Here is a 25,132-nt window from a genome sequence, read left to right on the forward strand (position 1 = left end):
AGTGTTCAGCCTAGCTTCCTTTTCACTCGATTGTCAGTATGATACAAAGATATGTATTTGAGTCCTAGGAAAAGACTGTAAGCTATATTATTTTCTAAGTAATTAGCTTATTTAACAACAATTTAATGACTATTGAGGACTCAAAACAGCATACCATTGCATTAAGATTTGTACAATTATTCCATCACCTGTTTGCAACCAGCCTATGTTTAGAGGAGAAAATAATGCAAGGAGAAGGGGGTAGGCATGGGAGAATAATAGGATTTGGTAGAGATAGAGAATTTTAACTCACAACATCCAGGGAAACCAGACTGCAAAATAGTAGCATATAATAACATATATAACGTGGTAAAAGATTAAGGATGTCCCAACATTCATTATGTTTACAGATTTGTTGCTTTATAGAGCTAAAAGGGATCCTGGAGATCTTCTAAATCCAAAATCCCTCACTTATCAAATAAGGGCACTGTGACCTGGTGAAAGTTGGTGACTTGTCCAAGTTAGTGACAGATCAGAGTACATACCAGGTCTTTGGGCTGTCCAGTTAAGCACTCTCACATATTCTCTCTGATGTGAAATCTCTGACATCCAAAGGAGAATCTGCAGTATGACATGACAGAACTTATCTTCAGCAAGAATCCTCATTGTTTAAAATATCAGATACTTAAGCCTTCAGATGCAAAGTTTTACTTTCTAATTCAATCAAGATTTTCCACTTTTATATGGTTCCTATCTAGTGGTCTGTATCATCGGATATGGTATAATATACTTCAACTAAAAGATTTCTAAAATCATTACATTTACTGGTTTCTACATGACATGATATATCTAATTATCACTGAAGAGTTCATAACAAGCCCAGTGAAAACTTTCCTCATGTATGAGTTCTCTGATGTCGTGTAAGGTTTGTACTCCGACTAAACGCTTTCCCACATTCACTACACCGATAGGGTTTCTCTCCTGTATGAGTTCTCTGATGCACTACAAGGGATGAATTCTTAATGAAGGCTTTACCACACTGATCACATTCATAGGGTTTCTCACCAGTATGAATTCTTTGATGCTCAATAAGGTATGCACTCTGGCTGAAGGCCTTTCCACATTCATTGCATTCATAAGGTTTCTCTCCAGTGTGAATAACCCGATGTACAGTAAGCGATGATCGTCCAGTAAAATGCTTTCCACAAATGATACACTCATAAGGCTTCTCCCCAGTATGAATCCTCCGATGCTGAGTAAGAGATGAATTCTTACTGAAAGCTTTTCCACACTGATTACATTCAAAAGGTTTTACTCCAGAATGAAGTCTCTGATGTTCTATAAGGTATGTACTTTGGCTAAAGGATTTCCCACATTTGTTACATTTGTAGGGTTTTTCTCCAGTGTGATTTCGTTGATGCAGGGTAAGAGTTGAGCTCTTACTGAAGGCTTTTCCACATTCACTACACTCATAGGGTTTCTCTCCTGTATGACTTCTCTGATGTACAATAAGGTGCATACTTTGACTGAAAGACTTCCCACATTCATTACATTCATAGGGTTTTTCTCCTGTATGAGTTCTTTGATGCACTGTGAGATTCATACTTTGGGTAAAAGCTTTCCCACATTCATTACATTTGTAGGGTTTCTCACCAGTATGAATCCTTTCATGTTGAATAAGGGATGAATTCTTTCGGAAAGCTTTTCCACACTCTTTACACTGATAGGGTTTTTCTCCAGTATGAGTTCTTTGATGAACAGTAAGGTTCATGCTTTGACTGAAGGTTTTGCCACATACATTACATTTGTAGGGTTTCTCTCCAGTATGAATTCTTTGATGTACAGTAAGAGAGGAACGTTCAGTGAAGTGCTTCCCACATACATTGCACTTATAGGGCTTCTCCCCAGTATGAATCCTCTGGTGCTTAAGAAGGGATGAGCTCTGGCTGAAGGCTTTCCTGCATTCATTACATTCATACATTTTCTTCCCTACAAACATTCTTTGAATCTTAATTAATTCAGAATTTTGTTTATCTTTTCCATGTGAATTCTGATAACAGGGCCTTTTCCCCATAGGAGTACTTTGTTGTATATCAATGATTGAACCCTGATTGGAACATCTTTCAAATTCATTACCTCTACATACCCTCCTCTCCGTGTGATTTCCCTTATGGGTAACTGCCACTTGACCCAGATGTCTATCCTGGTTTTTCTGTTGGCCCTCTAATCAATTATCAGGTGCCCAGGTTTCCCTTAAAGAAGAATGCCAGAGACCTTCCTTTTCCATTATTACCCAATAGGATAAATCTTCAGTAATGATGGGCTCTGGAGTTGACTCTTTGGATTCAAGTCTTGCCTCCCAGTCTGTAAAAAATAAAAAATTCAAATGCACATTGGTTTCTATGTTGGGAGACTGAAAACTGTATAAAGTGGGAATGAGAATAAAATTGAGAATACATGGCATATTTGGAGAGCTTTTAAAGATGTCCCTACAATTAGGAAGAGAATTGAAAAGAAAGGAAAAAACAGAGAACCAGTCCACAGATAAGAGAACTAGAAACAGGGTAAGCAGAGAAAAGAGTGAGCCTATGCAGAAGGAATAGACACTGAAGTCACTGACCACTAGACAAGGCTAGATAATGAAGATGGAACTAAAGAAAAATATACAGAAGACCAGGGATTGCAAGAGGAAGATCAGAAAGCCCTGCCATGTTGTACCAACTGTTCTTACCAGCCATTTCTTCCTACCTATAATTCTAATACTAAATCTTCAAAAAGATCACAGAGTGACACAATGAAGACTGTCAACCCTGAATCAGACAACTGGTTCAACACTTACCATCTTAACTAGCTACTTGTTTCTCTAGGTCTAAGTTTTCACAGTTATAAAATGAGGATAAAAATAATCTGATAAGGATAATGTATATAACCTACGCTTTGGGAACATATTTGTCTGGAACATATTTGAAATTCAAACTCTTAAGGGAGGATAACACAATCTAAAAGCTTCCCCTCCCCACACACAAATTTCAAGCAGGCTGTAATTTTCTCACAAAGGTTAAGAGAGTCCTAAAGGGCCCTACACTTTCCTAAATACCCAGTCCTTAAAGATGAGAACTGGTGGTGGGGGCAGACAAGGAAGAATCTGTTGAACTGCTTCAGAAGGAGCTGAAAGAAGGACCACTCAGGCTCTATTTTCTGATCCCATTTCTTATTCCAGACAAAATGGCCTAGTGGCAATGAGAGGCAGAGGACAGGAAACTATAATCTGCGAATCTGTTAGCTTGATCAGAGTCAACAGAGCAGAGATAAACACTGAAGCAACAAAGTTTGGCATGTGAGCAGGAGGCTTTACTGTGAAGCAAGGGTTATGCATTAACTGGACCTCCTCCTTACAACCTGACCTGCTTACATAAAAGATAAAAAGTGGACATCCTAGTGGAATCCACCTCCAAAACACACAACCAAGTAACCACAGAAAGGACCTATCCAATCAAGTATGAAAATAACAGGCAACACATGAATTAGAGATGGCCACTTGCCCCACCTCACTATCATATCCAGCTATCCAACTAAAATTCTTTGAGAACATTTAAAGTGCCACCCAGGCAAACATAAAGAGCAAAAGGGGGTTTCATTCTGTTAGACAAAGTCCAGATAGAACTACCTCCATTCAAAGATAATGATACACAGAAAATACCAAGTTTGGAAACTACATAGAGCATTAAGAAATAAAGTTTTAAAATAATGTAAACAATGAGAAGGAAAAAGCATAAAAATCAAAAGGGAAAACAAATATTGGAAGAATAATTACATGCTTCCAGCCATCCAAAGACATCATAAAGTTTTTTTTAAAAGTTGCATACTGGGGAAAGATATCTATAACAATAACCCACAAAGAACTAGAACCTAGACTTGGAAAACAATATCTATGGAACACTAAACCCACTAGAAAAACCAGCAAGACTTGAACAGGCACATAAGTGGAAATCTGAATGAATGGTTTAGCAAGTCCACTATCAGGCACACACACACATAGGTAAATCTAATTTACAAAGGTATACCATTCATAATTTTAAAAGTAGCAGTGCACAACAGCAAAAAAAAAAATGGAAGCAACACAAGTATCAATAATAGGATAAATAACTAAATTGTCAAATATATATACAATGGAATAATTGACAACAGTGAATGTTTGTGTCTCCCCAAAATTCCTATGTTGAAGCTACATTCCCAATGGTATTATATTAGGTGGGATTTGGGGGAGGTCAAAGGTCATGAGGGCAGAGGGGTGATGGGAGTAGTGCCCTTATAAGGAGAGATGAAAGAGCTTGTTTCCTGTCTCTCCACTCTCTAGCAGGAAGGAGTTGTCTCTAAACCAGGATGAGGGCCCTTACCAACAACCCAACCACACTGGCATTCTGATCTCAGACTTACAGCCTCTGGAACAGTGAGAAATAGTTATTTGACTTTTAAGCTACCTGTATAGTGTACCCTGTTATAGCAGCCTGAATTAAGACTAGTTAAAATTAATAAACTATAGCTATACATATCAATATGAATGAATGATTTAAAGTCACAGAAAAATATATATAGCAAGAGTCCACTTAAAGTTTAAAAACAGATTAAAACTAAATATGCTGTTTATAGGTTCATTTATGGATGGCAATACTTAAAAAAAAGGGAAGAGAATTATCACAAAAGTGAGAATAGTCATTATGTCCCAGAGAGAGGTTAAGAGTGTGTGAATGAGGAGCACACAAATCATGGCAAGGATACCAGTAATTTTCTGTTTCTTACTCTAGGTTCTGGTGCCTAGGTGTTTGCTTTATTATTCATTAATCTTTACCATTATTAACTATAAAAAGATGCAGCATGGCATAATGGCTAAGACAACAACTCTGGAGCCATACTACCTGGCTCAAATTTGAGTTCCACTACAGTTAGCTGTGTGACCTTGAGCAGGTTACTTAACATGTCTATATTCTTTTTCTCACCTGTTAAATGGTCCCTATCTCACAGTGTTGGTGTAAGAATGTTAGTTAATAGTTATAGTACTTATATTAGAAGAGTATGTCAGTTTTGTTAAATAATATATATTTTACACATTCTTCTGTATATATAAATTTCAAAAAATCAGAACAAAATACTATTTTAGAAAATACTAATGAAAGTTTAAAAATCATTATGTATTGCAGAAAACTTAACAGTGAGATTCATTTTATCTCTATGGAATTTAGACACTTCATTTAAAAGTTTTCCTGGCCCTGGCCATTGGGGCTCAGTTGGTTGGGCATTGTCCCTTGACCAAAGAGTTGCCAGTTCGATTCCTGGTCAGGGTACATGCCCGGGTTGCGGGAAGCAGCTGATCGATGTCTCTCTCCCATCAATGTTTCTCTCTCTAAAAACCAATTAAATAAATAAGTACTTTTATTTATTTATTTATTTATTTATTTATTCTGAAGACTTGCTCCCTAAAAAAAAAATTGATTACCTACAAATTTTTAAAATACTGGCTGATGTGACTCAAGAATTCAACTTGGCCAGTACTCTATTAAAGAAAAACAAAACACATTCTTAAATATGACAGACTCAGTAATCACAGCACTTCTAAAGCATTCCTGAAATATTACATGAAATATGCAATTTACACAAAGGATTTATCCAGGAACTCCAGAACGTTCACTCCTAGGAATCTATTAATATCATACTAGGTCATAGAAAAAGGACACATGATCAACAGATAGATGCTTCAAAAAAGTATTTGATAATATCCAACATCCAATCCTGATTCAACACCAAAAATCTTAGCACTGTCAAGCATAAAAATAAAACACTGTAAAAATTCACATTAATAACAGAATCAAGAAAAGGGTGTTTATTATTACTGCTATTTAATATTGTTGCAAAAGTATGACCAATAAAATTAGACAACTGAGAAGGGAGGAAACTTTATTTTTCTGATTACATGACTATCTGGAAAACAAAACTGTTAGGGTGGCTTTACGAAGAATCAGTGAAATATTGTGGGCTTGGAACTTGAGTACTAAGGGTAAAAAAACTAACTCTTCCAAGACTGGGAAGCATTTCTTGCTATTTTGCTATTTTATTAAATAAAAACTCCGTTTTGCACATAGCACTATGCTTGGCCATGATAAGGTTTAATGATTGTTAACAATTAATATTACCATTATTTTATGTTACACAATAGATACCTCTTTCTTCCTTTCCTTTTTCCTCAACAGGACTTTCAAGTGGCCCATACTCCCATCTTGTATTAAAAATGCCTAAAGAATAGGATTTTTATATTCTTTTGGTACTTGTCAGGTCATGAACAGGAGTCCTCAGGACTGTTGGGGTCTGGGAAAGCATAGGTCTTTCAGTATTTATGGCTGGGACGGCCATAGTAGAGGCTGAGAGCCTGCAAAGTAGTGGAGTGGGTAGGGGCTTGGGCAGTATTGCCCACTCTTCCTAGGACAAGTTTGTTTATTTTCCCTTTTTATATTTTTTCCATCCCCTGTGTAATATTTCAGCTACTCCTCCCACACAACCAGACAATTTCAATACTCACATGACTGAACTTCTGGCTTACACTCTTGCTACCCTATAATGCAGTCTCCATGCAGCAGCCAAACTGCTCTTCTGAATATGGCCAATCATTCATTCAATAAATGTACATTGAGCCAGGCACTGTTCCAAGTGCTAAGGCTATAGCAATGAATAAAATACATTTCTGCCCTTAGGGAACTTATATTTTAGTGAGAGGAAGGGCAGTCAACATAATAAACAAGTATAATACTTAGTATTTAAGTGGTCTGCCTTATGGATAAAATAAAAGCCATAAAATGGAAATGCTATATAATAAAAACATAGTATGCAAATTGTCCCCTCAATCAGAGTTCTTCCGGGAGTTTGACCAGGGGGCAGGGGCAGAGCCAACTGGGGGAAGGGAGGGAGGCCCCAGCCAGCGGCAGCAAGCGGCCAGGGGAAGTGAGGGAGTACCCAGTTGGCAGCCAGCAGCCACTAGGGACCCTACCAGTGCACGAATTTCATACACTGAGCTTCTAGTCCTATATAATAAAAGCCTAATATGCTAAGTGTCCAACAATTGGTTCAACCATTTGACCAGTTGCTATGACGCACACTGACCACCAGGGAACAGACGCTCTGACTGGTAGGTTAGCTTGCTGCTGGGGTCCAGCCAATAGGGACTGGGAAAGACGGGCCAGACATGCCCTGGAGCCTTCCCAGGGTCCCTCCCCAGCCCTGATAATGCACCAGTGGGGTCATGCAGAAGGCAGCCAATCAATTATTAACTCTCATCATTGATGTTCCTATCTCTCTCTCCCTCGCCCTTCCTTTCTCTAAAATAAATAAAAATATATATTTTTAAAAAGAATATTAGGCCAGGATATAGAAGTTCTATTTTCACTAAATATACTAGGAAACAAAAAGTCACAGCAAGGCAAGGCAAGAAAATAATGAATTTTTTTTTTTTTTTTTTTTTTTTTTTTTTTTTTTTTTTTTTTAGAATTAGCATTAAACTCTAAGACAAAAACAAACAAAACAAAAAACCTGTGTTTAAATTCTGGCATGTCATTTCACCTCTCTGAGTTTATTCTTCCACTATGAAAGGGGCTAATGATATCTACCCCGTGGGATTGTTATGATGAGCACATCAAATGATAGCCAGGGAAGAGCCAAGCACAGCACTCAAGCAATGCTTTTTTGTCTTGATTTTGGTCAGGACAGTAAGACTAAACGGTAGTTTAATTTGGCATCAACACTGAAGAAAACCTGCAAAGACCTGGAGTTTTCACATCATCATGTTTCCTAGGCTCCATGCTCTCCCTCCACTTTTAATTTCTCCTTTCTAACAGATATCTCTGCTCTTGTAAATTCATTCAAGTCTCTTCCTTGGTAAAAACCAAATCGGAGGCACTCTACCTCTGAATTCTTTCAGTTCTTGTCCTTTCTTCTTTTTCCTCAAAGTTAACCTTGTTGAAATGACAGTCTATACTTAAGTCTTTAATTGTTTACATTCCAAACCACAATGTGTTTCCCTCACACCAGAAACACTCTCCGCTGGATCACAGACCACTTTTACCTTCTTGGCACTATTGCACTCACCTTCTACTTTTCTCTCTTCCTTTAGCTCTCCCTAAATTCTCTCCTCCTTCTTTGACCACTCTTTGTCTCCTTTGCTAGAGTATCTTTGACTCCCAGTCAAACATTATTGTTTTTTGTTTGTTTTTTTAAATATTTTATTGATTTTTTACAGAGAAGAAGGGAGAGGGACAGAGAGCCAGAAACATTGATGAGAGAGATCGGTCAGCTGCCTCCTGCACACCCCCCACTGGGGATGTGCTCACAACCAAGGTACATGCCCTTGACTGGAATAGAACCTGGAACCCTTCAGTCTGCAGGCCGACGCTCTATCCACTGAGCCAAACCAGTTCAGCTAATATTATTGTTCTTTAGGGCAGTGGTTCTCAACCTTCCTAATGCCACGACCCTTTAATACAGTTCCTCATGTTGTGGTGACCCCCAACCATAAAATTATTTTTGTTGCTACTTCATAACTGTAATTTTGCTACTGTTATGAATCATAATGTAAATATCTGATATGCAGGATGTATTTTCATTGTTACAAATTGAACATAATTAAAGCATAGTGATTAATCACAAAAACAATATGTAATTATATATGTGTTTTCCGATGGTGTTAGGCAACCCCTGTGAAAGGGTCGTTCGACCCACAGGTTGAGAACCGCTGCTTTAGGGTTTCATCCTTGCTGCTTTACCTTTATCGTTCATTCTTCCTAATAAGACAAATTGATATGAATGTCACACATATAACTCTCCAAATCTGTCTATAACCTGATTTCTAAAAATTCTACTTGATGTCATTCAATATTCAACTCAACAAACATATATTAAATACCTCTCTGGCAGGCACTGTGCTAGGCAAAGAATATAAAGAAAACTAAGCTCACTCATGACAATTCAGTGAACCTACATACGAGTGGCTAGACAGACGTTCAAAGAGACGAAAACAGTGTGAAATGCAGTCATAAACAAGTGAAGAATCTTTTTTTTTTTAAACCTACAACACCCGGTAACGAGTGAGGAATTTTTAGGATCCAGTCCGGTGGAGAAGTCTGAAGATAGATAAAGAAATTAGAGAAGACAACAAAGTACCAAGAATACATGTGTTTGCTTCTGCTGCCTCCAGAAAGCCCACCAGAATGACAGTGGGGTAATGACAAAGACCTATATAAACCCACTGGAATAATCTAGGGAACAGATGCATACAAAAAATAATAATAATTTAAATATCCTCATACAGACAAGAGAAGTTAAGGCATGCATTAAAATAGCAATTAAAAAGGAAGGAACATGCAGAGAATGAGAAGGCTCAAAGAAATTTTAACAACAAAAATGATGGTAGAAACAAATTTTTTCAAAGAACTAAAGATAAAGTTTAAGAAAATCTTCACATCTCCTTGCAATCTTCCCTTCAAACGTGCCAGCACCTCCTGTCCCCTGTGCCCAGAGTGTCCCCCGTGCAGCCCATCATGGTTAGTAGCTACTCAACAGTCACCTCAGAGGAAAGGCCCTCCCTGACTGCCCCTGTAAAAGTCCGCGGTTAACTCTTCTAGTTCCCGATGCCACTATTTCTCCACACAGCACTATGACATTGTGATACTCATTCCCTCCCTCCTTCCTTCCACTTCTGTCCCTTCTCCCTCCCTGTCTCCTTTCTTTAGTAATTTATTGTCCCTTTCACTAGACTATAAGCTCCATGGGGAAACTGCTTATTTAGGTTATTGCTGTATCTGCAGTGCTAGGAACAGAGCCTAGTGCTTCCAAACCATCTGTTGAACAGAGAGGTTATTTACGTAAAAATAAATACTAATACAAATAGCAAGAGTGATCAAATCCACACAAATTTGCAATTAAAGCCATTAAGGGATCATTTTATACCTAATAAGTTAGTATTAAAAACATAAAATAATATCCAAGTTTGTGCAGTATGTATCAAGAGCCATAAAAATGTTTGTATCCTTTGACCCAGTGATTCTTCTAGAATCCCATACTTTAAAAAGCTTATGAAAATCAGCAACAATGTTCATTAAATCATTCTTTCATATCAAAATGTTCTTTCACTCATTTATTTTATTGCGTTATATATCCACTACAGGCCTGGTACACGAAAATCGTGTACTAGGGGGGAGGGGATCCCTCAGCCCAACCTGTGCCCTCTTGCAGTCCAGGACCCCTCAGGGGATGTCCACCTAAGCCGTCAGTTGGACATCCCTCTCTCAGTCCGGGACTCCTCGGGGGATGTTGCCTGCTGGTTTTCTTCTGACTACTTTTAAGATGTTCTCTGCCTTTGTTTGTTTTTGGGTTTTTTTGTAGTTTCCCTCTAATGCACCCAGGTATTAATTTTTTTTCTCCTTGCAGTCCTCGCAGTCCGGGACCCCTCACTCCTTACCACCCTCCTGCTCGCTCCCTACCGTTCAGCTCCTTAGCGGCAGGCTCCTTACTGCTCAGCTTGCTGCTCCTTAGCACTGCTGCGGAGATGGGAGAGGCTCCTGCCACCGCTGCTGTGCTCACCAGCCGTGAGCCCAGCTTCTGGCTGAGCAGCGCTCCCGCTGTCAGAGCGCACTGACCACCAGGGGGCAGCTCCTGCATTGAGCATCTGCCCCCTGGTGGTCAGTGCGCCTCATAGCTGTAATGGTCGCTTAGGATATTATATATATAAATAGGTTTAAACTAGAGATCAAAAATTACTTGCCTATTTCGCACAATTTTTAAAAAGTATGAAAAGAAGTGTATGAACAACACTTTCACACTGAGCAGAGAAATAGCCTATATAATAAAAGCCTAATATGAAAATTGTCCCCTCGGGCAGTTGTTCAACCAGGAGACCGGGAGTTCAACCGCTCGTTCTGACATGCGCTGACCACCAGGGGGCGGCGTGGAACATGGCAGGCATTGGCAGTGGAGTGCTGCTGGCCCCAATAGGCCCCGACAAGAGCGGGACCGCAGTGGGATGCTGGAGCAGGTGAGTGGGAGGTGCCAGGCCAAGGCGGGTGCGAGTGGGGGCCCAGGTGTTTCCCAGGGCCCACTGGTCAGCTAGGACCTGCCCTTCCATGCCAGACACTCACGCTTCCATCGCCAGCCAGGCCTAGGGACTGCACCCATGCACGAATTTCATGCACCGGGCCTCTAGTAAAGGTATAAAACACATGTTTTTGGAGAAAAGTTGCTAATAATATCTAAAAAAGAAATTTCAATTGTGATGTGGATTAGAAACCAAGTAATAAAGATTAAAAAGCATTGTTTTCACAGGAGAATGGGACTGAATAGGCAGTCAATGCAGATTACAAACTTAGAAATGAGAAAGGAACTATAGAAAATGTAAGGTTACTAGTAACACAGCTGAAGTCATTTCCATTTATTTTTAAATGAAGACTACAAAACGACGCAGTGAAGAGAAGGGTTACCTTTTTAAAAGCTGATAAATGTTTAAGGGAATAAAGGAAAGGAAACTGTAGATATAGGTTATGGCTAAAAAGAAAGGCCAATGACAGGGAATAAAGAGAATAAGGAGAGAGAAAAGCATGGGTTCAAAGTATAGACAAAGAGGAAACAATCACTAACTTTACTGCATTTTCTGTGCATCCCAGACAACACAGTAACCCGTTTACACAGTGTGTCACTAAGGCGAGGACATGCGACACTGGAGAGAAGGAGAGGCATTGATCATGGGAGACATCTGAGAGGACATATATCAAATGGGCAGATGTACCCAAGAGACCCAGCGATTTCTGAAGTGACTTCTTGCCCAGGTGGCACACTCATTTAATAAGTCCTGACATTTTACCTGCAGAGATATACCCTGGAAGTTCTTTTGGCATCAAGCTCAGTCCTTCTCGTTTCAGCTAAGAAGTCACATTTGGTTCGGAAAGCTGATTCCCTGCTCAGAGGAAAGACATTAAACTTGTGTACTACACTCAGTATAAAAGCTACTTCCAGCACAAGTCTTTTCCCTTCCCCTTCAGGGCTTCTTAAAGGGACACAGGGCTTCTTTAGTTTCCCATTTTCCAATTCTCTACAGAAGAGACCTTTCACGTGGAAAGAAAGGACACCATGCAATTACCCTAAAACAATGCCATAAAATATCCAGGATTTCATGTCCAAATTCATGAATTCCAGAGGTTGTACAAGATGTCAATAGGTGAGGAAAGGTGAGTTACAAGGGGAAGTCCTTACCCAGTGAGACCAAGTTCCTGTAGTTCTCTAGCATCATGTTCCCACACAACTTCCTTGGAGTAGACTCTAGATGAATCCATTCTTCCCACGTGAAATCCAGACACATCCTAGAGTGTCACTGATTCCTGAAACTATAAATTCCTGCTCGACAAAGATTACACCAATAAAACCCTCTGAGGGAAGTGGAAAAACAAGGAGCCTTAGAAGGGACAGGATAAAGAGACCTCTGTGAGAAAAATGTGTCACTCCCAAAAGAAAGCATCTACAACATTATTATGACACTAGAGGCCTGGTGCACGAAATCATGCACAGGTGGGGTCCAATCGGGCCAGGCCGGGGGGGTGAGGGGACACAGAAAGTTGGCTGGCCAGCCCCGCCCCTGATCCGGCCGGGGGCAGCTGGAGGGAGGGGCTGCCCCCCTCCCCCCTGATTGGGCCGGTTAGCCGGCCACAGTGCGTATCATAGTGACCAGTTGTTCTGGTCATTCCGATCGTTCAGGAGTTCTGGTTGCTTGGCTTTTATATATATAGATAATCAGAAATAAACATAAAACAAAGTGCTCTGGCATATAAGGACAAGGAGCAGAGGCACAAGGGAGCAATGGGGACAGTAATGAAGTCTTCTCTGGATTATCACTGTTCTGATCACCTCCTATCCACACCACTGGTGAAGGAGGGATTCCCACCTCAAATAGCACAAGATGACCCAACACACCATACCTGGCCCTGGACAGAGGAGACTCCTCACGACCTGGGGGAGGAGGACACACAAGCCATGCAGTTGCTCTCAGGAACTGCGAACCAACAGGAGCTGTGGGAGGCAGACTGTGCAATGACAAGCTGGTGAGGTGATCTTTTGTTTATTTGAACAATTCCATGGATTGGTAGGGAGGTGAAACCCATTAGATTGAGACCTGGGAAGGGTGTAACTGATGGGGCTAACAAGGGAATTAGCTGGGTAGGGAGTCTTTCCAGCTGGATGGGGCATATTGGGCAAGGGGAACTCATGGTAGGTCTGTGCAGCTCTGTGAGGCTCAAAGTTGCCAAGGCAGCACATGGAATTACAGGCCTTTCAATACAGGTGGAAATCCATTACTGGGAGAAAAGCAAGTATAAACGGGACAAATCTAAACTGTGAGTGAGAACCAATAAAACATCCAGCTTGACCTGATTGGCATTTCAGATGTGTAAGTCTATTTCTGCCTTTTCTGTAGCCCTTAAGACTAGGAAATAAAGCACTGTAAGCATTCAGTATCTGTTTACTAAGTGTGGTGGTTAATTTTATGTCAACTTGATGAGGCTAAGGCATGCCCAGATAGCTGGTAAAGTAGTATCTGTAGTGTTTCTATGAGGGAGCTCGAATTTGAATGGGTAGACTGAGTAAAGATCAGCCCTCACCAATGAGGGTGGGCATTATCCAGTCTGCTGAGAGCTGGAATAGAACAAAAAGGCAGGGAAGGGTGAATCTGCTCTTTGCTTGAGTGGAGAGAGCTATCTTCTCCTGCCTCAGACATCAGTGTTCCTAGTTTGTGAAACTTCAGGCTCGGACCAGGACTTACCATTGGTCCCCAGGCCTCCGGCCTCCAGGTTTGGAGTGGAACTACAGTACTGGCTTTCCTGAACCTGAAGACGGCAGCTCATGGGAACAGCTCAGCTTCCATCACTGCATGAGCCAACTCCCCATATCTCTTTCTACATATTCACATATATCTTTTTGGTTCCGTTTCTCTGGAGAATCTTGACTAATAAAAGGAGGAAACACTAACTGAATCATCATTTTATAGATGAGGAATCTGATCAAAAGGTTAAATAACCTCTCCAAGATCACATAGCTGGGACTTAAAACCAAGGCTACCCAACTCCCAGTGTTGTGAGATGAGAAGAAAGCCAAGAAAAGAACACTAGCAACCCCAGGAGACAAGAGAGAGCAAGACGGAAAGGAAGATGGATGGAGATTCAGGATTGACAGTTGGGGAAAGAGAGTTTCAAGAAGAAGGGAGTGGTCAACACTCTCAGAAGCTGGAGTGGGTCAAACAGAATGATGATTGAAAGGGGAGCTGCTGATTTGAAAATTAGGTAATTCCAGCAGAATGGTGAAGGCAGGAGTCACCTTGCAGTAGACTAAAGAATAAATGGAAGATAAGAAATCAGAAGCAACCAGGTGAAGTTACTTTAAACTTTTTGTGGAAAAGAAGAGTAATAGGACTATATAGAAAGTAAGGAATAGGTAATGTAAATAAAGAAATAGAAAAGGTTTTCATTTAAGGACAGAGAATGTAATATGTAAATAGACAAAAGGGATAAATTTAGTGAGGAGAAAGGACTAAAGAGACCAGAGATAGGATGAAACCAATTCCAAGAAATTTCTGTATTTGCCATTCTACTTGCTATGAACTCCAGAAAAAGTGTCACAAACTTAACTAAAGAGGTAAAAGACCTCTACTCAGAAAACTACAGGACTTTGAAAAAAGAGATAGAGGAAGACATAAACAGATGGAAGAACATACCGTGTTCATGGATTGGTAGAATCAACATCATTAAAATGTCCATACTACCCAAAGCAATCTATAAATTCAACGCACTTCCCATTAAAATACCAATGGCATACTTCACAGACCTAGAACGAACTCTCCAAAAATTCATCCAGAAAAAGTGTCAGCACTGAGGCACAAAGTTCATTATCTTTCTTCCTATCTCATTATTTTCTCCTAATATTTATTTAAACAATATATCAAAATAACAAAAAAAATGTTAAAAATCACTCACAAATATTATCAGGCAAAGGTAGCTGCTAGGATATAAATACACTAGAGGCCCGGTGCACAAAAATTTGTACACTCAGGGGGTCCCTCAGCCCAGCCTATGCCCTCTTGCAGTGTGGGACCCCTCGGAGGATGTCCACCCCAGTGGGAACCCTCACCCCATGGAGGTTTGGCCAGCCTGCGTGAGGGGCTGATGACTGTTTTCAGGTTGGCCACACCCCCTTTAGGGTGGGGGGTCCCCACTGGGGTGCCTGGCCAGTCTGGGTGCGGGGCTGAGGGCCCTTTTCAGGCTGGCCAAGCACCCTGGCGACGTAAGCTCACAGCCTCTCCTTTTTTTTCTTTTTTATTCTGGGATTTATTTACCTTCTATAATTGAAACTTTGTTGCCTTTAGCGGAGGCCTGCGGAAAGCTTGGCTTCCTCCATTGCCAGGGGCAACCCACTCCTGCTCGCTCCAGCTCCGTGGCCACGGCTGGCTGAAAGCAGGTATCTGGGGTTTTACCATCTATAATTGAAACTTTGTTGCTTTCAGTGGAGCTCAGAGCCGGGCCACGGCAGGCGGGGAACCTTGGCTTCCTCCATCACTGGCGCAAGCAAGCCTCCTGCTCACTCCAGCTCCGTGGCTGCTGGCCGCCATCTTGGTTGGGTTAATTTGCATATAGTCGCTCTGACTGGCTGGTGGGCGTGGCTTAAGGTGTAGTAAAAGTACAGTCAGTTTGTATGTTTGTCTTTTATTAGTATAGGATTATATTTCCACTTTATGGAAGGTAAGAAGGAGCCAAGAAAAGTCATCAGTTCAACAAATGTAAAGAAAGGAGAAGGTGATGTGAAGAAAATAAAATGAAATTAGCATTGCTAAGATTGTCACTTAAAACGGTTTTGGAGGCCTATACACAGCTCATGGATAAATCTTGGAACTACTGTTAAGTTGCTGACCTGTTGCTGCACTCAGATGAAGGGCGAACAACAAACATCCTGGATGCATGCTTCACCTTGAAAGGAACCCAGCCATTGATATGATCAGCCTGACAATGCCACTGACCTCGCCAACACTCTTCATCTACTCAAAGGCTTTAATGAGAGCAACTCTGCTGGTTCTGCCCTTTACAAACCCTGCCTTCCCTTGTTCCCTTTGAAGCACAGTTTATGTTGGTACCTGAATCAGTGCCATGGATTGCAATCCCTCCTTTGCTCCCATAAACACTATATTCTTTATTATAGCCTAAACCTATCATTAACAAAAGGAAACAAGAAAGCATAATAACCATAAACATTAAATAACCAGAAAAAAACCTGATACATAAATGGGTTGACTTTCTCTATTAAAAGTCAAAAACTCTAAAATTGGTTGAAAATCCAATTATATGGCACATATAAGAGATAGATCTAAAACACAAACAAAAAGTTAAAATAAAAGGGCGTGGAGGCGGGGAGACAAGAGCTAGCAAGCAATGGCAAATAAAAAGTAAGCAGGGAGAACACAGAAAAATCATCTAAGGTAGAATATATGTGGAAACATAATAGAAACTCCTAATTTGTGAGAAAAGATGTGGCATTCTCTTTCCAAAAATTAATCCACTTTTTTCAATAAATTGACTTGTTAGCTGAAAAATCCAAATTCAGACTCAAATGAACTATATGGTCTTCCCCACTTCCCTAGTCTCTCATCCCCTTATTGCGTAGACCTCAGAGTGCCCCAAAGCTTATCTCTCATCATGAAATGTCATGTGGATTCCTGTGCTGGCCATGGGCTCAGGAAACACTGATTTAGTTAAGCACAGAAAGGCATTTTAAAAGGTAAAAGTACAACAGTATCATTCACAAAACATATATATTGTTAATCCTTTATTGTTCATAAAATGTATTCCTTGTTAACCCATGAAGACGTGTTTTTGTTTCCTTTCTCTCCTTTTCCACTTAGTCTGGGTCCTTTTCTCTCAGCACTACATGAAGCACAGGATGACTCACGGTGTTGGAAAAAAGTAGCTTCATAGACTTATGTCATTCATGTAACCTAAAAGCACTGGCCTTTTGATATTGTTATTCTTTGAAAAGGTGGAGTGCAAGTGAAATAAATAGGATATATTAAATGATGGAAGTGTAATTTATAGAGAAGATACAATCGTGATGAAGTTGAGGCACCACAACAGCAAAATGTCTTCAGATAGAATTCTTAGCAATCTTTTTTCTTTCTACAAAATCCCAATCATGGTTAAATCACAATCACAATAGCAACAAAAAAATGAAACATGGCAAAATACACTTAATAGAAATATGCAAGATCCTCATGATCAAAGTTAACAGAAGCCATAATGAAAGATCTGAATAACATGAAGGGTAATTTTTTTACTCAATAGTTAAAATAAACATTGTAAATATGGTATCCTTCCTCAAATTAATATAGATTTAATGATATGCAAATCAAAATTGCATATTTTTCTTTTTAACTATTACCTTTAGAACGTGATAAAGTTAATAAAACTGGATAGTTATTAAAATTCAATTATAAGGATAAATGTATAAGAACAATACAGTAACCAAAACTTTGAAAAGAAAAATTAGGGGGATTTGCTTTGTGAAATAATAAATTCTAAATAAATAGAATGTCTGTGGTACTACAGCAGAAACTGTGGTGCCACTCCGGCTGTCTAACCAGTCTCCATCCTTCCCATGTCAAAGTTGACCATACCAACCTGCTGTGTGGCCAGCACACCTTAGCAATGTCTTCAGTAATGTCTCTTCTCCATTGCTGCCTCCCCTTTTCAGAAGATAAGATCTAGAAGAGAAGGACTTTGCCTGGCTCCTTCACTGTTATCTTCCCAGCATTCGAAAAACAGCTTAGCATATGATAGGCAGGTGCTAACTATCTGTTTAATGAATGGATGGATGATAATGAAATTATACCTGAATAAGTTATCTATATATATATAAGCGTAAGTGACTGTTACAACCGGTTGACCAAACGACCAGTTGACCCGTCACTATGACATGCACTGACCACCAGGGGGCAGACACTCAACACAGGAGCTGCCCCCTGGTTGTCAGTGCACTCCCACAGCTAACCTCCTGCAGTCCCTACCCCCAGCCAGCCAACCTCCCGCAGTCCCTACCCCTGTACTGAGTGAGAGGGCCCTGATGACCCCGATGGCCCCAATCGCCAACCAGGCCAAAGGACCCCACCCGTGTACAAACTCATGCACTGGGCCTCTAGTTTTATATAAATTATACCTGCCTCACCTCACCATGTTAAATGAAGTTAGCTTGCAACCTCATATAACGTACAGTAAGTAAATTCCAGATAGCTAGGATTCAAAATTAAAATGATAAAACAGCCAAAACCGGTTTGGCTCAGTGGATGGAGCGTCGGCCTGCAGACTGAAGGGTCCCGGGTTCGATTCCGGTCAAGGGCATGTACCTTGGTTGCAAGCATATCCCCGGTGGGGGATGTGCAGGAGGCAGCTGATCGATGTTTCTCTCTCATCAATGTTTCTAGCTCTCTATCTCTCTCCCTTCCTCTCTGTAAAAAATCAATAAAATATATAAAAAATAAATAAAAAAAAATAAAATGATAAAACAAATAGAAAACATAGAAATATATTTATATGAAATCTTAGGGTACAGAAAGTTTTTCACAGCATGATTCCAAAGCCAAACAAAGAAAAAGGAAAGTTAACTGAATAAAACTTCAAAACTTATTTGTAACAAAAGATGTTATAAACAAATTTAAAAGAAAAATGACAGGGAACAGTATTGGCAACTTATGGCAAAGGATTAATATTCACATTACAGGAAAGGCTTTTTTTTACATATAAACAACCCAATATTAAAATTGGCAAAAGATGTGAGAGATATTTAAAAAATTTATATCCATAGTTATTTTTGAGGGTTTGAAACTTGGGAGTATACATTATAGCTTCAGAATTTTTTTTTCTTCAGAAATTTTTTTACAATTATATGCCCAATATTTATATTCAGAAAAAAAAGATATAACTTATAGGCAAATGTAAGTCATACTTGGCAACTCAGAGTCACGTCACTGGCTGATAAATAGGAGGAAAGATGAAGAAAGGAAAATAGCTCTAATGCTGTACCAATGCATCCCAAATCAGTCAGTGTATTCTTCAAAAGTATCAAAGTCACCAAAAACAAAGACTTAAGGAACTGTTCTAGGTCAAGGGAGACTAAGGAGATAGGACAGCTAAGTTTCAGTTGTGATCTGGATGAGATCTGACCAGATAAAGGACATCTGTGGCAAAATATGAGTAAGATTTGTAGATTAGGTAACAGTACTATATCATTGTAAGTTTCATCCTTTTGATCTTTGTATTTTGGTATGTAAAACCAGTGGATGCCTGCGATGGGGAATGTGGACTAGGAGGAGGTAAGAACACCTGGAGTGATGAAAATGTTCTACAACTTCACTGAAGTGGTGCATATATTTGGCAAAACTCAATTAATTATAAGCTCAAAATAGGTTATTTTTTATAAATTATACCTGAAAAGAATGCTGACTTAAAAACTTAATTAACACTATTTTAAATAAAACCAATCAAGGCTAGTGACAACCAAACCACAACCTACATCAACCAAAATCTTCTGAATGCTCCCTCTTCAAACCTTCCCCTCTTCTAGAAACTCCCTTTCTATAATAACTATGAGTTATGCTGACTTTTAGAACTAAGCTTGATAATATCAAGGTGAGGAAGTAGTACAAACAGAAATCATAACAGTTATACTTGTCTTCATGAAGTCTTCTTAAAACTGGTTCCTTTGCGTCCTGGCGGGTGTGGCTCAGTTGATTGGAGCATCATCCCGTACACCAGAAGGTGGTGGGCTCCAGGCAACCAATGGATGTTTCTCCTTCCCTACCTCTCTCTAAAATCAATTTTAAAAAAACTAGCGCCTTTGCTAAATAAACAAGTGACACATTTAAGAGAAGCCTAACACATGATCTAATGAATGAGGAAAACACCGCAAGTCCTTCAGGACTATAAAGTTACGTAAGCCTAACCTTAAAAAAGAAAAATATAAAACAAAACTTAGTGCTTCCTGAGCCAAGTCTGCCTGATGTCTTATATCCTTTTCCAGAGAAGCAATAACTCCAGGTTCTAGTAAAAACTAGCAGCTTCCATTTTATTTTATTTTATTTTTAAACCTCACTAGAGAAGTGAGGATATTTTTTCCATTGATTTTTTTCAGAGAGTAGAAGGCAGGGGGGAGAAGGGAGAGAGAAACACTGATGTGCGAGAGACACATTGATTGGTTGCCTTCCACATGCTCTCCAACTAGGGACGGGGATCAAAACAACAACCCAGGTACATGCTCTTGACTGGGAATTGAACCCATGACCTTCCAGTGAGCAGGCCAATGCTATAACCACTGAGCATGCTGGCCAGGGCACAGCTTCCATTTTAAAGTAATCAGTGCAAAAAAAACCAAGGCTCCCCATTCACTGTTTTTGTCCCATGATTTCCTCTAGCTGACGGACACTGCTTTTTTCTAGAAAAATTCTTATGCCAACTCCTTTATCAAAACTTCTGTGACTCCTCCTCCACCCCTATGCCTACCACCTCACCAACACACAAACTCCTTGTTCCTGGCACTTGACCCCAAACTTTGTAACTAACTCCTCACGACCAGTCAATGCTACATTCTGCTCTACCTCTAAACTCTACTAGAAAATACCAAGCACTTGGCTGGAATGGTACAGAGGGTGCCTACACTTACCTAGTGCCTTTAACATCTCAGGAACAATGTTGGGCACTTTTTTTTTTTACATTACTTCATTTGAACTTTCAACAAACCTATGAAATAGGTATTATTAAATGGAATAAGCCATGTGAAATTGTTACCAAAGTCAAGTATGTGGCAAACACTTGGTTAATGCTGTTATTTCTATCATGACCATGAGGAACTAATGCTTCAGGGAACCCAAGTCACCTACCCAAGACAACACAGATATTAAATGGTCAAGTTAGGATTTAGTGGTAAACTTGGGACATTCTGACTCCATTACAGCAAATCCTCTCCCATTACCCCTATCCAACCCTACTTCTCCTGGCTGCCACACTGATCTTCTCCTTCTCCAGGTCTTAGAACACTGACAATCTGGGTACCTAACCATACTCATTCTTATTATCAGACTCATGTACAATCATCGTGACTGTATCTTGTAGAGATGTAACTTTTTATGTGCCCTGAGAGTCCATAGCCCTGTAAGCACCAGGACCTTCTCTCATATAATGTTTGTTCCTTTTCTGACCCTTGAACAGCACCAAGAGCTCAATAGGCCAGCTGAATGAGGAAGTGACAGCTGAGAACAGAGCTGAGGGACACTGAAGGTAGCTTTGTGAAAAATATCCAACATTCAGAGATCTCAATAGCCCTGTCCTCTGCAGTGAAACCCATGTACAGTATAGGAATAAGGGGTAAAGGAGAGGTTTGAAATTGAAAAACCTCACCTGAGTTCCCAATGGTAGAGGCCCAACATCCACTGCCTTCTCCTTCCTTCCTGTGGGGTCCTTCCTAGGAGATGGGTGGGGAGAGGAGGCAGAGCTGATAGGAGGAAAAGAAGCCATGAGAAAGGAGACTTCCACAACAACAAAAAATAAAATACCTATAGATAAAGCAAATACAACGTGTTCACACAATTTACATAAAACTATGATTTTTATTGTTTATTTTACTAAGCTTATTTGACTTATATATGAAGAAAGATGAACAGTGAGAGACATACCGTATTCCTGGATAGGATGTCACAATAATTTGTCACTTCTTTTAAATTAATTTATAAAGTTAACACATTCCAAATCAAATTATACCAAATTAATAATATTTTAAAGTTAATTATGAAAAAGATTATTTTTTTAAAAGTTAACTATGTTGTACTGGAATAGCAACAGCCAGGAAATTTCTGAAAGAGAATGGTAATGAGCAAAAACTTGCCCACCAGATACTATGAAGCTATGATAATCTATATATATAAAACCCTAATATGCAAATAGACCGAACAGCGGAACAACCGAACAACCAGTTGTTATGACGTGCACTAACCACCAGGGGGCACGCACGGAACATGGCAGGTATTGGCAGCAGGCAGCAGTGCATGGAACATGGCGGGCATGGGTCGCGGCAGTATGGTGGAGCAGGTGAGCGGGGGCACCAGACCAAGGCAGGGCACCGGTCGCTGTCATCGAGGCGAGCCTCTGGTGGTTACCAAAAATTCTTTGGCTCCCGCATGCCACGATCCCACTGGGCACTCGCACCTGCTGCCGGCACTGGCCCCGCTTGCACCGCTGTTGGTGCCACAGCCGGAGTCCAGTGCCAGCCCCAATCACTCAGCACTGTCAGCAGGTGCAAGTGGGGGCTGCCAGCCCCGATCGCCCCTGAGGGCTTCTCCATCTTCCCCTGCATCTGAGGGGCGATTGGGCCAGTAGCCACCGCTTGCACCCACTGCAGGCGCTGGCCTCAATCGCTCCGTGCCGTCAGCAGGTGTGAGCAGGGCTGGCGCCATCAGCACATGGGAGCAGCAGGGGCAGGGGCAGGGCCCCCAGCAGACAGGGGACCAGGGGCACAGTGTGGGCCAGGTGGGAGCACAGAGGATGGGCCGAGACCCGCCTCTGTGCCCACCACAGCCTCACTGCCCACAGTTCCTTTCAAGGTCCACAAATTCGTGCACTGGGCCCCTAGTAGAATATAATGTTACTGAATGTCAGAATCACTCATTCACTAAATACATTGTTGACCAGGCACCATTCCTGTGTCTATGTATATATGTGTGGACAAGAAGGGAGGAGAATACAGTTGCAAACAAAATAGAAATCTCTCTGCTCTCCTGGATGTTATAATTTAACTAGTAGCCTGATGCACGAAGATTCATGCAAGAATGGTTCTTCCTTCCCCTGGCTGCCAGCACCGCCTTCGCTCCAGCCAGAGCTGCCTTTCCACCTTTGCCCGGAGCCGGAGCCACCTTTCTGCCTTCCCACGCTGCCCAGAGGCCCGGAGCGGCTGGGGCAGTGCAGAATGCCAGCGTCCCGCCCTGCCCCCAGCCACTCGGGGCCTGCTATGCAAATTAACCTGCCATCTTTGTTGGGTTAATTTGCATACTCACTCCTGATGGGCTGTTGGGCATTGTGAAGGTATGCTCAATTTGCATCTTTCTCTTTTATTAGTGCAGATAGGGGAAAAGAGTAAATGGAACAAATAGAAATCCTGCCAACATAAATAATTCAGAAAAAAAATTACATATAAGAATTCAGGATAAGAAAAAAGTGAAATTCAGGTCAGTGAAGAAAGGATGGATTATTCAATAACTTGGAATAAGGGCTTAACATTTGGAAAAGAATAAAAATTTGCACATAAAATGCAACTAAAGAACTAGAAGACAATGCAGGTGAGCATTTTTGTGATGATAAAGGACTAGGAGGCCTAATGATGCCAAAGGCCCAAATATGAAGGGAAGGTCTTCTTGTCTGACCACATGAAAATATGGCATTTGTGCATAGTAAAGAAACACTTGTGCATCAGATAGAAAATTTTAAGACAAAAAGCAAATTGCATAAAATAATCATTAATATTCAAAATGCAAATTTAAACAACCCTATCATTTGCACCTCTCCAAAAGTTAGAGAATAGTTAAGTAATACCCAGGTTTGGGGTGGATCATTCTGGCTCAATTACATTGCAAATTTTTTAAACTGCTACTTTTCTGGAGAAAATATGACAGGAGGTAACAAAAACCCTAGGCAGCATGCCTCAGTGGTGGAAGATAGACCCATGAACCAGGAGGGGTCACAGTTCAATTCCCAGTCAGGGCACATGACTGTACTACGGGCTCCATCCCCAGTAGGGGGCATGCAGGAGGCAGCTGATCAATGATTCTCTCTCATCACTGATGTTTCCATCTCTCTCTCTTCTCCCTTCCTCTCTAAAATCAATTAAAATATATATAAATACATATATATTATAAAGGCCCAGAAATTTCACTTTAAGGGATTTATAGAATGAGACAAGAATGCAAATATGTAGCCAGGTGGCCCATGTTGTTTATAATACTGAAACAAAACAAAACCTAATAACAGAAAGGCCTAAAGGAAGGATTAAGTATGGCACAGACATACTTTTCCTCACACTCATTAAAATGACAGCTTAGCTGTTTTTAAAAATTGGTATAAGTAATGTTTTCAGTATTCACTTCTTTTAAAATTTATTCTCCATGTTGATTGAGTGGTACTTACATGAACAAAATATAAAAGCCATGGAGCTTAAGATTTGTACATTTTAAATCCCACACCAAATGTATTTCACGACTCATGGAGAAAAGGATATTAATAGCCATGGCTTTAAGAACAGAGTTTCTATGTTCAAACACATATATACGTCGACATGCAAATTTTGACAGTTTGCAAATAATTTTTCCCTTTTGCTCCTCTGCGTTTTCTGGTTGTGAATATTTGTTTTTCTTTGTAAGATTTAAAAAAAAAATGCTTAAATAAAAATGAAAGAGAAAAGGATAAAGAACCTGCACAGGGTTGGCCGCCGGTTCTTAGAAGAAACGGGTCCAAGAGAGACCACGCTGCGCTCCTCGAATCGGAAATCAGTGGGCGCGCACTGAGGTGCGGTTTACACAAAGGGCCGATGCTGGAGCCTGGAGCCCCCGCAAGAGGGCAGCATCCCCCCAACTGCCGAGCGGGTCCCGGGGAAAGCCGAGGCGGGAGGAACGCAGGCAGGGACCCGGACTGGCCCTCGGACCGTGGCCGCCACGCCACGCCCGCACTCGCCGCTCCTGAGACAGGTGGGGAAGGGCCGCGTCCGGTGACCCTCGGCTGGGTGCCCCCCACTCCCAGCCCGGCTCGGCTCCCGGGGCGAGATGGGGCGCACCTGGAACCAGCGGCCCGGCGCTGCGCAAAGACCCGCAAGAAGCGGCCCCAGCCCATCCGCCCCGACCTCACTTGGCGCGACGTCCAGGGCTCGTCCCATCCGGGCCTCCGCCCAGCGCCCGCCACCCAGCCAGACTCGGCGCGTGCAGCCGCTGCCCCGCACTCACCCTCACCCTCACCCAGCTTGAGTGGGAGCTGCCTCTGCCGAACGCCGTCCCGCCTGCCGCCTCCCC

General features: G+C 41.1%; 1 long non-coding RNA gene across 1 annotated transcript; it reads right to left on the reverse strand.

Moving 5' to 3' along the window:
- On the reverse strand, positions 1-25,132 carry LOC308520692. Its single transcript, XR_013996108.1, has 3 exons — positions 25,067-25,132; positions 21,483-21,576; positions 1-2,343 (listed from the first exon to the last, which is right to left on the reverse strand). It is a non-coding gene; the product is annotated as an uncharacterized lncRNA (long non-coding RNA).

Source organism: Myotis nattereri, assembly GCF_964212035.1.
Source record: "Myotis nattereri genome assembly, chromosome: 5".
NCBI classification, from domain to species: Eukaryota; Metazoa; Chordata; class Mammalia; order Chiroptera; family Vespertilionidae; genus Myotis; species Myotis nattereri.